The 17,665-nt window shown below is 41.1% G+C and overlaps 1 protein-coding gene across 7 annotated transcripts in view; it reads left to right on the top strand.

Annotated features, from left to right (window-relative positions):
* Window positions 1-17,665, top strand: part of LRRC4C (leucine rich repeat containing 4C) — a 1,058,673-nt gene that overhangs the window by 450,516 nt on the left and 590,492 nt on the right. Inside the window, exon 3 of one of the 7 annotated variants that reach the window (XM_048483626.1) lies at window positions 10,952-11,065. The exons of the other annotated variants lie outside the window; for them this stretch is intronic. The gene's annotated coding sequence lies outside the window, so the exon portion shown is untranslated. The remainder of the gene's footprint in view (window positions 1-10,951; window positions 11,066-17,665) is intronic. 7 annotated transcript variants of the gene reach the window in all.

Genomic DNA, 17,665 nt, shown 5'->3' with positions numbered 1-17,665 from the left:
CCCTCCAACATTGCTCTGTCAAGCCATATGGTTATGGAGAGGGTTTTGCATGCCCTTCCAGTATTGCTGCAGCTGCCTGGCCTTGTCCTGGTACCAAAGCTGGGTGTGAAGGGGGGGTTTCTCCAGCCTTGCCATTCCTGCATTCTTGTGAGCAGTCCCCAGAGGTGTAGGTAAGTGCAGGAGGGGGAGAGGGGGTTCCTATCCCTTGACACCCTGTAAATCTAAACTCCAGCAGGGGATGATCTGTCCCTGGCAAAGGAATTTCTGTCAATTCCTTCATCCTCAGATCATATTTCTCCTGTCCAAAGCAAATACCAGATCAAAAGAGTGACCTATACAATGTGTAGGACTAGTTATTACCTTAGACAAGCCCATGATTATCATGGAAGCCTATAAACCCTGCCCCACTTCTGATAAATATTGATGTTCTCCAGAACAATCATTCTAGAGGTTTTCAACACCACTCATAAGACCAGCTCTGTCAGGTCAGGTAGGAATATATTTGAGCTATATTGTGAAACATTGAACAATTGATCACCATTTCAGTAATAATTGCACATTTATCATACTCTTACTGCCCTCACTCTGAGAACTAGTCCCTTGATAATGATACTTCCCCAGATGAGTCAGATCTTACAGGTAAATGACAATGGGCAACTGAGATGTGGTAGCTGATTTATCTCTTTATCAAATTATCCTTTTCAATGGAAGTCATTTTTCATTCCTTGAACAAATTGCCAATGTCTCAGTTGGCCACTGGGGTTTACTGCAGATCAGCTGTACTTGCTTTTATTTTAGAAAAGTTCAGGAGATAGAAATGTGGTTTAACTGACCATCTTAATTAATTTTAAAGAAGAATGAAACTGACAAAGCTGTGGCAATTTCAAAGGCAGTTTCAAAGGTTCCATTCTTACTTTATTGACCAATTCCAGAAGATTGTTATGAAGGGCTGCTCTCAGTCCTATGACACCTGGTATGTACCTCATGTTGTTTAACATCTACATGTAACCACTGGAAGAGGACATCTCTTTAAAGTGAGGTGTCAGTGATATATAGATGGCACTCAGCTCTATTTATCCTAAACAGCTGAGTAGGTTGGGCCTGTAGACATTTTGAATAAGTGCCTGGAAATTGTAATGGGATGGATAAGGGCCAGTACACTGTAATGGGATGAATGAGAGCCAGTACACTGCCATTCAATCCAGACACATTGGAAGTGTTGCTGGTCAATGGCAAAGATACTTGAAGCCTGAGGAGTCAGCTTGTTTAGGAGAGGTGGTACTTCTCCAGAAGGAGTAGGTTCATAGCTTGAGATTGCTGCTGGGCCCTGCATACAGTTGGAGGTTCAGGTTTCCTCTGTGCCATGTATCACCTTTATGCATTTCAACTGGTATACCAATAAAAGCTGTTCCTCAAAAAGCATGATATGGCCATGGTGATCCATGCTCTAACTGTATTTAGATTAAATTATTGTTATGTATTGGGGAGCTCCAGTTAGTTCACAGTTCAGCAAGGATACAGGGATAGTGCTGAAAGCTGCAATTAACATCTGTCTATTTCTTGGTATCCCTGCTAAAAGCTTGGGATGAGGGTACTTAAAAGAAAATCTCCTCCCCTCCCATGCACTTCATCCCACCAGTTGAACTGCTGCTCAAGATTTTGGAAGTTGAAATACTCACTCTTGAGAGGAATGGATGGAAAAAATCCTACAGTATAGAAATATGGACTTATTAACACACAACATAGAGAAAACATAGATAATAGAAAAATACTTAAATGGGACATAGTAATGACTTACCTTTATAAGTAGACCGGCCTTCAGATGCCTGTTGGAGGAAACTAGAATTTGATTTGATTTATGTTATATTATTATATGTTAATAAGAGATTTTGAGGTTTAGAACAATGTAGAAGGAATAATCACAATGGGCATATTATTAGACAAGATTTGTTTATTTGGTTTTTTTGAGACTGAAAGATATCAATTGATGTAATCAATATTCTTACCCTCTTCTTCATTTTTCTCTTTTTCTACCTTTATCTTTCTATATGAGACTCTACCTTTTCTTTTCTCTTTCTCTTTTCTTCATTTTTTTCCTTTTCTTCTTTGGTCTATATTATTTATAATTTTTGATTTTCTATTTGAGATGCTTTTATTTTTTTATGTATTTTTGAAAACCCAGTAAAATTTTATATAAAACCCTGCTGTTTTGCCCCCACCTGTAGAAATGATACCAGTGATGTTCATATACAGGACTTTTTCCTGATGGTACTTTGCCTGTGAAATGACCTTCCCATTAATACTCACCTGGCACCTATCCTACTGTCTTTTAGGTGCCAAGTCAAAACATTATGTTTTAGCCAGATTTTTAATTAAGGGGTTGCTCTTTTAAAATTAGTTTTGCAGCTTGCTTCTGGCTTGTTTTATGAGATGTTTTAGATTGCTAATCTTTTTAATAGTTGTAAATTTATAACACTGTGTTATGTTATTTGTGTTATGAATTTATCATGTTTACTTTATAAGCTGCCTTGAGTACATTCTCCGGAGAAGAAACATATACATTTCTAAATAAACTATAAGTATATGTTAGTTCCTGTGATTTTTTTTTGTTTCTTTTACAAATCTGGGATCATGCAAATATGAATATTTTGCTATTGAATACATTAACGGGAAAAAACTTGTATAGTTTCATTGTGGCTGCTATGGTTGCTAATGTACCACAGCAGCCACAAGGCTTTCACACAACAGAGTTCCGTGGTAGTTTTTAATTGCCAATTTAATTACATTATATTGATAAACAATAATACTAAAACATGCATCATGTTCCCTGAATTCCCAACTTTTATTTAACAAAAACAATAAGTCTCAATCCCATTTTCTTATGGAAATATGTATGTGGGTGGGTATTTCCCCTACAAGAAAAAGGAATAGATAATCACTTTTTTTTGTTAAATGAAAGTTGGGAATTCAGAAAACCTGATGCATATTTTGTTACAATGGTACATTGATGTGAAATTGTTAAAAAGCAATGAAAAAGAAATTTAAAAATTGTATGGAGAAGGAATGGCTACATTGGAGCAAATGCATGATGTATGGATAAGCCCAGGAAAATCTAAACTACCCACACAGTAGCCACCCAGTAAAAAAAATTTCAAAGCAAAGTGAGTTTGGAAAAAAGAGTGAGAAAAGGCAAGGGGGAACCCTGGGATGTGCAAAAATGCATGACAATGCTTTGGAGAAGGAAGAAAAAACCACCACTTCCCAACAGCATTGAACTTTGGGCAAATAACCAGTGTGGAAACAGTAAAAGCTACACTACAATGGTTCTTAGCTATGTGGCTGTTATGAGACCAGTGTTCTTCTGAAAACCACTATTGGCTAGCATTTTCATTTGCTCTGCATCTCTATAATAGAATCCTTTCCACTGGACCATAGAGTAAAAAGTAGTTCAGTTTTATACCTGAAGTAACATCAAGAGTTACAATTCTGATAACTAAATGTCACTCAGGCTTTTAGAGGTTTTAACAATAAGTTACTGGATCCTGAAACCAAGGACATGAGTAAGGGCGGGTTCCTGGGTTTAACCCCCCCCCCACTACATGTCCGAAGCTCTTCCCCCGATTGTGGGGTTTTTTTGTATTTTTAACTGTTTTTCAGTTTTTGGCCTGCTAGGGGCGCAGTTTTTAGGCTAGCAGCACCAACATTTCAGAGAGTTTTTGGGAGACTCTCCTGATGATACCACCCAGGCTTGGTGAGGTTTGGTTTAGGGAGTCCAAAGTTATGGACTCCCAAAAGGTGTGCCCCATCCCCCAATGTTTCCAATGGGAGCTAATAAGAGATGGGGGCTATACCCTTGAGGGTTCATAACTTTGGACCCCCTGAACTAAACGTCACCAAACCTGGGTAGTGTCATCAATTGCACCCTTGACAGCAGGCACCCCCAAAATTTCCCCAGATTCTCCTTTTAAATCCACCCCCTTTGGCATGGATTTAAAGGGAGAATCTGAGGTCAACTGTTTAAACATTGAAAGTGATGCTGTTTCAGGGTGGGGGATAATCCACCCCCCAAAAGCATCACTTTCAACTGGGGACCCCAGATTCTCCCTTTAAGGTGGATTTAAAAGGAGAATCTGGGTTCCCTAGTTTAAATACAATTGAAAATGATGCTTTTTGGGGGTGGATTCCATCATCACAGTGGCCGACCATGGGGGGGGCACGCATGCACAAAACTCAGATTTTGCACCGGGCTCCATTTCCCTAGCTACACCTGTGGCCAGAGGGGAGGGCAGAAGGGACAGCTGGTTATCGACTGGGAGCCCAGCCAGTGGGCGGGGCATGGTGAGCGGGGTGGGCGAGGCAGGGAAGTCTGCCATTCCTGGCATCGGAGATCTGCTTTTATAAGCACTGAGGCTGGGGCGGGGCTTTGGGAGGCATGACCACACCCCAGGGGTGGGTAAAGGCATGGGCCTGCCCCCCGAACCCACCCCATTAAAAATCTATACCTACGTTCCTGCTGGAAACTAATCAGCACATTTATTGGCAACCCTTCTGAAGTAATATTGAAGTTCAATAAATGCAAGTTGTTGGTTATCTTTCTGGGAAGAGACACCTCGCCACTACATGCAGAGTGCACTGAGGCATAAGCATAATGGAGTATTCCCAAGCATGTGTGTGTGTGCGTAGCACAAAGAAAAGACAGAGTCATTCATAGTTTCTAATCTAATAAGAGGAGTATTTATTAGTGAACTCCATTAGGGACAGAAAAGTGGAGAGATAGGTCCTCCATTTTAATCTATCTGGCTGCTGGGGATGGATGCATTCAGCAACCTCTCTGCACACATGGTGCAGCATGGAGGGCAAGGGAGAGAAGTGTAGAGAGGAGGAAGAAGCAGGAAGGAAGGAAGTCCCTGAGAATTGCAATCTACACATCAAAGGGATAGTGTCAGTATGATAGAGAAAAGGAGTCAGTGACCTGACCCTCTCTAGCTATCTGACTATGGCTCCCCCATATTTAAAAATCAACTGGTCTTCCCAAACAGAGAAGCAGCTCTGTGAATTAATAAGCAGCCAAACCTTTGGAGAAATACACTCCAAAATAATACAAAATGAGTCCGGAGACTCATTGCTGAACCTATATGAAGAGTTAGTACAGCACATTAATGCCTTATGCGCAGTCAACACCACCCATCAGCCAAAGAAAGTAAAAAGACCCCAGGCAGATGCCTTCGACCAGGAATGTCAACATCTGAAACAACAACTTAGGAAGGCCCTCCTGTATTCATGGCAGAGAGCTAATAATGAGCCTTCCATTCCCGATACATACTTTTCAATTAAAAAATGGCTCAGCCAGCGGCTAAAGGACATTAAAATGTCCATTATCAATGCAGAGTGGGAAAAACTCATTCAGGCCACCAATTCCAATGACACCAGATCTTTCTGGAAAAATAGTGTCCAGTAGCTCTAGGATTAATAACATGAACCATGTCCGCTGGCATTTCAATTTGAGGCCTGGTTCCAGCATTACAAGTAGCACACTTTTTAGTGCTGAAGAGTATGGCCTCCACAAGACTCAAGTCCTGCCATCCCCGGATATTCTCCCATGGATTGGCCTACAGTCACCCCAACAGAAGCGTAGCTGCCTATGATTAAACAACTCAAGCTTCAGGTAAGCAGCTCCAGGCCCCGATGCATTACCACACCTGAGATATTTAAAAAGCATGTGGATTGGTGGGCCCCTCCCACTCTTGGCCTCCCTTTTACAACAATCAAATAAAACTGGGCTTAATCCCCAGAGGGCCTGGACAAGAGGCTATAATAGTCCCCTATTTTCAAAAAAAGGTGACCATCATGTTCCTAGAAAACTACAGGCCAATTAGCCTACTATATCCAATACCGGGAAAATTTATGCTAAATTCTTACTTCAAATCCAGATTGAATAATTGGGTCATCTCAAATGGAGTTCTAGGACCTTGAGGCAGATAGGGTTCTGCAAAGGTAAAATCTACCCTCGATCACATAATGGTCATTCCAACTTCAACTAATAACCAAAACCTGTGTAATAAAAAACTTCAAAGAAGGCCATTGTATGCAGCATCTCCTGGACATCGTAAGGGGCCTTTTGACTCTGTCCCCAAGAGATAAGCTTATGGGCTAAACTTGGAAAATGGGTGTAGAGGAATAGATTGATCTCCTAATCAAGGTGTTTACACCCATAAACACAGTTTGCCAAATCAAATGCAATCAGGAGGGATCAAGCCATAATCAAAAAAAATATCTGTCTCCAAGGGAGTAAAACAAGGCTGTGTCCTTGCACCAGTTCTCTTTAATCTTTATCTAAAATGACTCTAGCGTAAGCAAACTGTAAACTCACACTGCCCAAAACTTAGATGGGACATCCAATCCCCTATTGCTATATGCCGACGACGACGCCAGTGCTTTGCTGTCGTGACACCAAAAATCGCATGAAGCTTACTCCTAGCAACCTGCACAGCGAATACTGCATACAACCAATGGCCTGACACTCCAACTCCTCAAAAAAATCGAAGGTTGTAGTGTTTTCTAAAAATCCCTGGAAGCCATCTCTCGCTAGGGTGCTAGAGAAGACACGAATTGGAACAAGGTCAAAATGCTTTAAATATTTAGGAGTGCACCTCTCCATTATAGAGGGGTTGGGCCAACCACAGAGACCAATGCTGTTACAAACTCCATGGTCAGTGTATCCAGCAATCCTATGGCGTTTTTTTTCTATAACTCTAAGGAGCGCTTACATCAATTTGCTGCCTGCAGCATTAAAAGTCTTTAACACCAAGGTGGCTCCAGCAACTATTATATGGAGTCCCACTTTGGATTAGGCTCCTGGTCCGAATATCACAGCTGAGCGAGTACAATCTCGCTTCTTATTTAAACTTTTGGGCATGCCTCATCATCGCGTGCTACCTTTTACGCCGACCCTATTGTGCCTCGAAACCGGGCAACATCTTCTTAGGAGACAAGGCAGCATGGCTTGCACATCGCTCAAATATTGGCCTGGCGATCTGTTTCCCAACCGTGATGCAGCCCTCCTTTGTCATATAAAGCCCTCAAGACTTCTTGTCACTCGGAATGGTGGGGCATTATAGAGAACAAAAAATCAACAAATTAGGCTACTTCCTTTGGATTATTATCTGTGCCATGCTACCTTCTAAAGAGACTTTCCCAGCTTCTGAGGAGAAGGTTGTTTTGACCAGGAACGCCAGACCCTACGCCATAAAGTTAAGCTTCCAGGGACTTGGGTTTCTCCTTTAGCTCTAGGCATCACCTACACTGGTAATAAGGGGGCTCAATACCTGCAATCTCAGATAATCGCGTTACTCCAGGCTCCGTGAGAGCAAATGTGATGCTGGCCCGTTCTCGTAATGCTCCTTCCATCAGCCATGATCGACAGGGAGATACATTAAAACCCCTTACCACCTAAGGCTATGCATATGCAATGGGAACTGTGTAGACTCTATAGATCATATTCTACTTTATTGTCCACTTTACACAGGACCTGGAGTCAAACACCTGTCACCTCTGCTACTCAAAAAAGAGTATGCATCTGACTTGCAAAAGATCACCTTTCTGTTGGACAGCTCCAGTAGTGATGTAAACGATGCAGTCACCAAATTTTTGGACCTGTATATAAAACAACGCTTTAGGAGCAAATCCTGAACATCAGCCTTCTCTACCTGCCCATTTATTTTAGCTTCCCTCTATTGGGTTAAGTGGATCTATGTATTTAATATTGTTATGCCATTAAAGGTTCTTTGTTTGTTTGTTTGCACTAACTTTAAAAAAATGTTTTATGCTTAAATTAAACATTTTCATTCATTCGACTCACTGGTAAAAACCTCTTCTGTATTTGAGGCAGGAAACAGCATACAGTTTTTCACTTCCAACACAAGTGGCAATGACTTAAGTGGAAGTTGATTCTGCACCCCTCCCCCCAAGACAGAGAATTGCTGTCTTCCATTCCAAAAAACTCTGAGTGGCCTCCATTTTCTGCACCAACTAGATGGGTGTGAGAGGAGCTTGCCTTCTGTCCTGGCAAAGATCTTGCAGATCAATTTGAGTACTCTCAAAAGACCCCAGGTTACTATAGACCCAATTTAGTAAAGTGATTGCAGTGAAAGCAATTATGATGCTGGACTGTTAAAAAAAGTGTTACGTTTCCAATGATTATTATCTGGTTGCATAGGTGGATCTTACCCCAATGTGTTTGCATGTAAGGTTCATTTAGATTTTTCAAGAGTAAAAGAACTTGAAGTCCCTGTTTCCTTCTTTAATTATAGTGGAATATTTAATATGTTAACAAAAGCTTTGACATGTTTGTTATATCAGTTCAATTAGTTGTAACCCACAATTTCTGTTCTCTCTAAGCTTAATTTTTTAATCTGTCTTCCGCCTCCAAAACACACGTAGGCACTCAAGAGCAGGATAGAGAAACAGAAGGGCACATTATGTTCAGATGGCACACCATAATTGTAGAATTGTCTTCTCAGGCAGAAGATTATGTTTTCCTTCCAAACAAACAATCTTAGATCTCCTGCCTGAATATTATGGTTCTTCAAGTTAACTGAAGAATGAGAAAGAAATGTAGTGGATAGGGTAAATGCTGCTGGCTTTCTCAAAGCAATAGGAACACCGTTCATAAAATGCAGGGTTCTTTTTCCCTTCAACAAAATCTCAACCAGAATCCCCCTGTTGCCATTCATTTCTGGTTGCTTTGTCTCTTCCTTATTTCCTTCCTTAGAAACATACAGCAGCACTACTAAATCTGTGATACAGAATCACCAAACAGCGAATGTTGCCTCTCCAGTAACATGAAATGGCCATGGACAGCAAAACTAATAACACAATAATATCACATATATTTATTGTACTGGATATTATGGAAAAGAAATAAGGAGACGAAGAACTGATGCTTCAGTTTCAAGTGTTTCGGTCCTATAACAGTTTAGTTATAGTTTAATGGAACATCTTGGAGCTACATCAACTCCTGTGTTATGCAAAATATAATTAAATAGAAAATTAAGATATGGCATAGATCACACCAACCACTAAGGCTAAGAAAATGAAGCATTTAGATGGGACAACTTCAAAAAGCAATCTGATTAAGATTGACACTTCCATTATTTTGTGTGCAATCTAAGTGGTTTATAACGAAAAAGAAAACAGACACATGCAACAAAATGTGGAACTTAGCACATGGATGAGGCAGAAAATAGCGGTCTTTTTTTTTTCTATCTCCAAAGCAGGTGTTGTTTTGTCTTCACTCATTAGTAGAAGACAGTATCCCTGTGCACACGTTTCAGTCAGCATACGTACATCCTGCATTTGTAAGAAGCAGCCAGTGAACATGCACATCACAAATAAAATTGGGGACTAATATCTTGATAAATGTGGGGTTCAGATCACATATTCAGTGTACATGTGTTGTATGTAATGTGAGAATTGCTAAGCACACATATAAAAAAGCAAGTATACACTGTACACAAATTGTGCATCCATTATAACTTGTGAGTAGGAATAATTATATGGAAGAGGAAATAGGATATGTTTGGACATCACAACATAGATAATTGTGTCTAAACCCTTTGAAGATCAGGGAGAAGACTGTGTTCATAATATAGTGTTTAGTTACCATATATACTCGTGTATAAGTCGAGTTGTTCTGCCCTTTTTTTAGGCTGAAAAATGCCCCTTTCGACTTATATGCAGGTCCCCCCCCCCATGGAGCCGCAGCGCTTACTAGCGAGTCATGAAGCCTCGTCCCCCTCACTAACACATGCTTTCTTTCTTGCAGGCTCTGAGGCTTGGCTTCAGGGAAACTGCCGCTTGGGGCAGCCTGTCTCTATGGTTTTCTTAAAGGGGCAATGCTGGAGTATTAGTGAGGGGGACGAGGCTTCACATGACTGCGTGAGTAAGCAACACCTGCACAGCCTCTCCACGGGAAAGCGTGTGAGTTGAGTGAGAGTGGACGCAGGCTCTCTCTGTGGACTTGTGAGTAGCCATGCCGTGCTTACTCGCAAGTAAGCAGGGCTCCATGGGGGGGTTGCCCGGAGGGTTTTTTGTCTCCGGGCACCATTTAGACTGCGTACTGCATTCTCTGCTTCGCTTTTTCCTGCCTTAAGCCGCTTTCCCTCTCCCTGGACCCACGCGCGCCCACCTCGCCCCTCCTTAAAAAGCCTCCCAAAGGCTTCTGGGGCACTTCTTTCCTCCAGCTGTGGCTCCTTTGCCGGCTCAGCACCTGCCTCCCGATGGACCTTTCCAGCCTTCAATTTATGTGTGAGCCCATAAAATTTCCCAGTTTTTTTGAAGTAAAATTGGGTGCCTCGACTTATGTGTGGGTCGACTTATATGCGAGTATATACAGTACATTAAAGATTAAAAAACATCACAACTGCATTGGAGTCTATGTGTAAACACTGCATTAAAAATATGGGACATTGAGGACCATGACTCTACTTTTTCTTTCTGTAACATGTGCAAAAAAGAAAATATATGATGTGCCATGATCATGGTATAAGTTTTCCCATTCCTCATAGAAAATGATAATATGAATATTAAGTGAGGAAACACACAATATAGTGACATCACATTTCATATTCACTTGCTATGCTATGCTTGCTACATGCTATGAAGAGAGAAAGAGGGACATGTATGAGGACTAGACATGCAACTAGACATTAATTATGCAAGTATCTAATTCCACCATAAATTAAAATTCAGTTTTCCAATGAGGACTCACGATCAGATTAAACCCATTCCTGAACTGTAATGGTAACATATGATTTGTTAAATAGTAATTGTGGGTTTCAATAACCTATGTACTATATCACTGAAAGATATGATATTTTTGTAAACAGTAAATGAAATTAATTTAAAAAAACCTTCTCCTCAAGGGCATTTTTTGCTTATCTATCTTTTCCAGCATTTATTTACAATGATTCATTCAGCTCCTGTACTTTGGAAGGCAATCCTTTTAGCCTGACATGAAGCAGGTATCTTAGGTACAAGCTGCTGTCAGGAGTTGAATTTAGCACTGGTAAGTGTTATTTCAAACATGTTATCACTTGATGACTGAAATGAGCACAGAAGGTTCAGCATTCAAACAGCATTCAAACTCATGAATCCTGCTGCCATTCAAAGTAAATTCTAAATTTAGACTTGGTTCAGATATGTGTTGAATGTACTGCAGAAGCCAAAGTCCTGAAACCAATCACTGAATTAATCTGCAAAATTCAAAATAAAATCTGTATGAATAGACTATCAACTTACAAAGGCCTTCTTCACTGCTACAGCAGCCAGCTCGCTCATAAGATAAAAAGGTTTATGTGGATAATCTATATATATATATAAACGTGAAATACCACTCACTGACTGACTCATCAACAGAACTCAAAAACCACCAAAGCCACACACATGAAATTTGGCACTCACTCCAGGCACTCACTAAGAAAGGATTTCCCAAAATATTCACTTTCACTCGATTTATTACCTACTTACTGTTTTCACTGCTCATCTCTGGCCATCTGCGTGAACATTCTAAGGGCAAACCAACCACCCAGTCCACAGACATGCTGCATGAACATTCTAAGGGGGACAGTTAAACACCACCAGCTTCATGTCCTTCACTAACTGCACTCTACCACTGCCCTTCACAATGCATGTGAACCTATTTGAAAACAAACCCATCACAGACAGGCTGTGAGGAAATATGCTGCATGTCACCCCAAAGTTCACAAACAGGCTGCAAAAAAGTATGCTGAATGTCACGCCGAAGTTAACAGACAGGCTGTGAAAAAGTACTCCTCCACCCACCCTCATGTTAACAACACCACTATAGCCAAATACTATCAAAATAGATTACAAACCACACTATCACCTTGGACTACTAAACATTTGTTGGTTTTTGCATATGGACATCAGATTGCTTACTGTGGAGACAAGTGTATTGCTCTCAGCTTCCGATCACCCTGTGCTTGGTGTTGTGCTCTGAAGTGGTGGGATGAGTCCCCAGGAATGTGCTGCACTGGCGGAACAGTCCAGCTCCCTGCCCTTCAGTCCTACCCTGAACCTCTTCCCAGCCTTCTCACTCATCAGCATTCAATGGCAGAACACTTCCTTTCTGCATCCCGAAAATACAATGGCTGCTTCCAAGTGACATCTTTTGGAACCCCCCAGGTGAAAGAGAGCAATAACACATTGCATTAGAAAAAGACAACTACAAGAAGCTGCTGCAACATATGCGAGAACAAACCCACCAGTCCACAGACAGGCTGTGAGGAAATATGCTGCATGTCACCCTAAAATTCACAAACAGGCTGTAAAGAAGTATGCTGAATGTCACCCCAAAATTCATAGAGAACCTGTAATGAAGTATGTGTAGCGAAGCACGGGTGCCCTGCTAGTTCATAATAATTTTAGTTCAGTAATTGGTAAAGAAATTAATATTGTACCCTCCCTTCTAATCTAACCTAATCCAAAATCAAATGGACTGCCGTTTGACATCACTATAAACTATGTTTTTTCTTCTTAAATGAAACAACACATTTGACCCAATGACATTGAGCATGATCACATTGAGTTTATTTATTCATTCATTCATTTGTTTGATTGACTCCTAGGCTGGCTTTCCCCATGTGAGATCAGGACGGCTTACAACAGTATAAAAATATAATAAATAATTAAATAAAATCCCATCTATTTCAGTGCCATTTTAAAATTTAAGCACTAAAAACAACCAATGATTCCCATACCAATATATATCAAATATATTGGGGGAAGCCAGGGCAAGAGAAAAGGAAAAAGGAATAGGGAGGAGGGAGGCCACATAGATGGTAATCATTGCTGTCCTCAACCATAAACCTTGCAGAACAATTCCATCTTGCAGGCCCTGTGGAATTTCAACAAGTCCCACAGGGCCCTAGTCTCACACAACATAGCATTCCAACAGGCCAGGACCAAGGCCAAAAAAGGCCCTGGCCCAGATCAAAGGTAACCAGACAGCTTTAGGGCCAGGGACCACTGGTAAGTTATTTGATGAGTGCAATTTTTGAGGTAAATATGGTACAAAAGTCCCAGATCATTTAGTGCTTTGAAGGTTGTCAGAAGTTGGTGGGATGGGGAAAAATGTATTTGCTGCCACCACTCTGGTAACTAATTGTCACAAGCTCTGAGAAACAAAGCATCAGTTACTTTGTTTATAGGTCTGAATTGTGTTCTATTTCAAAGTTAAAATCTTGCATGGCCAAACTCTTTTGCAGAAATTTAGGACTGCTAAGCTTGGCTGTTTGGAGCCACATGAGAGGAGAATGGTCAGTGCAGAACGAGAACTGTCACCCTTACAAGTAGGGTCGGAACTTTCATAAAACATATATGATGGCATAACGTTCCTTTTCTGGGATTATCCAATCCGCTTCTTCTGTACATTTTTTGCTAAGGAAAGCCACTGGATGTTGTTCCTGATCAGACCTTTCTTGAGATAACACGACTTCCAGTCCAGGTCAGAGGCATCAGTAGTGAGAATAACAGGATTAATAAAGAGAGCCAGCATGGTGTAGTAGTTAAGAACAGGTGGATTCTAATCTGGAGAACCGGGTTTGATTCCCCACTCCTCCACCTGAGTGGCAGAGGCTTATCTGGTGAACCAGATCTGTTTTCACACTCCTACATTCCTGCTGGGTGACCTTGGGCTAGTTGCAGTTCTTCAAAACTGTCTACCTCACAAGGTGTCAGTTGTGGGGAGAGGAAGGCAAAAGAGCTTGTAAGGCATCTTGAGTCTCCTTACAGGAGAGAAAAGTGGGGTATAAATTCAAACTCTTCTTCTTCTTAACTCATCAGAAGTCTGCTGACACTGTGTTGTCCACTGCACCTTGGTGGGTCTTTTCCTCCCAATGACATCAGTTAAGAGTAGTGCTAGCTGACTGTAATTGTGCACAAACTTTTTATAATATCCAGAAAGGGCTGGACTTGCATTTTTGTTCTGGATACAGGCAGGTCTTAAATAGCTTCAATGTTGGCCTGTCTTGGGGAGACAATCCCTTGCCCTACCTTATGTCAAAGATATGTAACCTGGTTAAAGTCAATGACATTTCTTGGCTCTCAGGGTGAATCCAGCCCCTTTTATTCTCTGCAAATAGTACCAGGTGTTGCTCCAAAGTTAATGAAAATTCAGCAATGTCACCCAAGTATGAGACTGAAAAATCCTCTAGTCCCTCTAAGAGCTTCTTGATTGTTCTCTGAAAGGTGAAAGGTGCATTCCAGAGCCCCAATGGCAGAACATTAAATTTATAAAGCTCTTTGTATGTCAAAAAGGCATATTGCTCTTTAGCCCATTTATTGAGCTCCAGTTGCAAATAGCCTCAGGTAAGGTCAAAGGTGGAGATATATCTAGCTGGGGCTAGTTCATTTAACAAATCTTTTATTCAGGACATTGGATATTGATTAGACTGTGCTATTTTCTTGAGACATCAATAATCCATGCAAAAGTGGATCTCTCCATTTATTTCTCCCATGTGCCCTTGATTTGGAAAGGCCTTTCCCAGGCAGCTTTCATTTTATTAACTTTCACTGGCTTCAAAATCATGACCAAATCACCTGTGCTATGAACTTGCTCCCTGGCATTCACATCATACTAGACTTTCTGTTGTTGTTGGGTTCACCGCGTTGTTCATGAGCAAGTGCTAAAGTCTCTCTTAAATTGCTTTGGAGTTTGTCAATAAAACCTAAAACTTTAGTCTTTGTAAAAGGTACCAAACCCTCCCCATGTTTCCACACTAATTATAGGGGCTTATAGACCAATTCAAAGGGGGAGAATCCTAGACTAGGATGGGGAACAACTCTGTACACAAAAAGCAGCTGTTGCAGGGCTAAGTCCCAGTTATTGGAACAGGCATTAACAAACTTCTTGATCATTTCTTTTAATGTCCAATTTAATTTTTCCACTAAGCCATTTGAATTGATTGGTAATGATATGGGAGAGTCACCAAGTGTTGGACCCTGCTCTACAGTTTCTCCATCATATTTGAGAGAAAATTAGTTTCAGCATCTGTAATGATTTCTAAAGGCCATCCCACTCTGGCAAAAAGACCTGTGAGTGCTTAATGACTACTATGGCATCTATATAACTAAGTGCTACGGGTTCAAACCAGCAGGTAGCATAATCAACCACGGTTAGAATATACTGTTTTCCTCTTGAAGTCTTGTTTGGAAGTGGATCAAATACATCAATAGATACACAGTAAAAGGAAATACCAATAATGGGTAAAGGCTGCAGGAGGGCCTTACTTTTATCTTGGACCTTCCCCACAGTTTGGCACATATCAAAAGATTTGACAACATTGCTGACATTTTTACCCATCCCTTCCCAGTAAATCTGTTGTCCCAGATGGTCCTTGATTCTCTTTACTCCAACATGACTACTGGAGTAATCATAGGCTGGACTCATGAGCTAGAGGCGATACCTACTGAGTACCACTAACTGTTAGTGAGGTTGCCATCCAGTCTTATGCCCCAGTCAAAGGGACTCTTGATATAGAAGGCCATTGTCTCCACAAATGTGGAGCAAACTGTTTTACTTTTTTCCACATTATTTTTTATTAAGATTTTTAAGATATAATTTACCTCTAACAGATAATACACATTATAAAATTGTAACAATGCAATTCTACTTATACACAGTGGTGTATCTACCTAGGGACAAGGGGTACCCCTTGCCCCTGGGCACCACTCTTCCGGTCACATGGGGGTGCAAAATCACCCCCCCATGTGACCAGGAAGTCTTGCTGCCTCATCATTTCCGCACGCCCTCGACCCCACCGATATTGATATAGGCAGGGTCAGGGGTGCTCGAAGACTATGAGGCAGCAGGACTTTCTGCTGCCTCATTGTCTCTGAGCATCCCTGATCCCACCCATGTCAATGACCCATGGGCAGGGGCGAGGGCGCACGAAAACGAGGCAGTAGGACTTCCTGCTGCCTTGCAGTGCCCTCAACTCCACCCATGTCACCATGGACATGGGCAAGGTCTAGGGTGCCTGGCACTCCCTCCTCCCTCTCTTCCCCCCTGCCAGCTAGACTCCCAGCCGGCAGCCTGCAGTCTCTTCTGACCTCCCCTCCAGGCAGGCCAGAAGAGACTGCAGTCCCCAGCCTTGGAGACCTGCTTTTATAAGCACTGAGGCTGGGGGTGGGGCTTGGGGAGCAAGAAGGGGTGGGACTTCCTGCTCACCAAGCATGGAACAGTCTTGCAGTGGCTGAGCTTATTTCTCCAGGGTAGTTCATGAAGAGAGAACCTTATTGCCATTTGTTAGTGTGCAGGGTTGCGCAAAGGGAAATTCTTCCCAATTTTGTTTAACATGTATATGTGCCCTACTGCCAACTGGTCTGGAGTTTTGACCTGGGTTGTCACCAGTATGCTAATAGAGATTCTCTTAACACTACCCTCATGTAATCATATGAATCTATACTGGTGAGGTTGAGATGATATATTACTCTTTTTAAAAATTCTGATTTCCTTAAAAGTTTCTTCAGAAAATATTTTTTTTAAATTGCAACTACTTTGATTTTGCCCAGATCAGAATTTTTAATTGTTTGTGGGAAGCAACAAAGCAACCTTCCTGCAAGAATTTCTGTCTGTAGTTTGTAGTTTCACAAGCTATAGTCAGAAATGTCTGAATGAATGTCTTATTTCAGTTACCAAAATCCAGACTGAAAAGAACTGGAGTTAGCTGCTGAGTCCCTGTTCAGGCTTCCATTTCAGCAGAGTTTACCTTTGAGTCTACTTGATTACTAAGAAAAGTAGTTTTAAATTAAACTTCTGTAATGTGTTTCAGTTTTCATTTATTGTTTCTAATATTCAACTATTTCTTTTTTAAAAACCCACTCTTGACATTCTTGCATACTTCACACAATTTGATCTCTAATCTACATGGCTGGGCACAGGCTCTCAAGAAAATATTTTCTGTCATTTTCGACTTAGTGCTAGATGTCCATTATTATGCCACAGAACAGCATGAAGAGAAATTGATAACCTCACACCACATGCCTTCCATTATTTGGTGTACAAGACATCATCAAGCAAACAGAGCCCTTAATAAGACTTTAGCTAATCATGGAGGCTTTCAGGCATTTTTTTAAAGCACTTTGTGTTCTGTAATCACCTTCATAAATGCAGAGGACCATTCAGCTTGCTGCTTAGTCTACAAGCTGTGTTCTTCCTCTCCAGATTATAAATGGAATTATCGTGAAATTTTCGGGATTTGGCTTTTAATTTTTGACAGCTATCGCCATGGTAACAGAAGTATTCACTATGATTTAAACTGATACTTTGGAACTTCACTGAAGGTGAACAAACCAACAGATTTTATGGTGAGGTAGAGAATAAATAAGGTAATATTGTTCCCCAAGACAAATACAGTATTTTGTTGCTGTTTAATTTTCATATTTGTCAAGTCATTTTTTTTCTAATCCCTGTACCAAATATGTAGAGGATGCCCTTCCAAAAGTCAGGCCTGAAGGGTAGGTTAGGTCTCCTGTGAACTAACTGGCTACAGGTTAGGGCAGTAAAAAAGAAGGAAGACCTAGGGTATTGTAACCCCTTCCTGAGGTCTTTAAAATGGTCCAAGAGGGGCTCTGTAGGGTATTT

This window comes from Sphaerodactylus townsendi, linkage group LG02 (assembly GCF_021028975.2).
Source record: "Sphaerodactylus townsendi isolate TG3544 linkage group LG02, MPM_Stown_v2.3, whole genome shotgun sequence".
Classification (NCBI taxonomy): Eukaryota; Metazoa; Chordata; class Lepidosauria; order Squamata; family Sphaerodactylidae; genus Sphaerodactylus; species Sphaerodactylus townsendi.
This window is presented reverse-complemented; position numbering and strand designations above follow the sequence as displayed.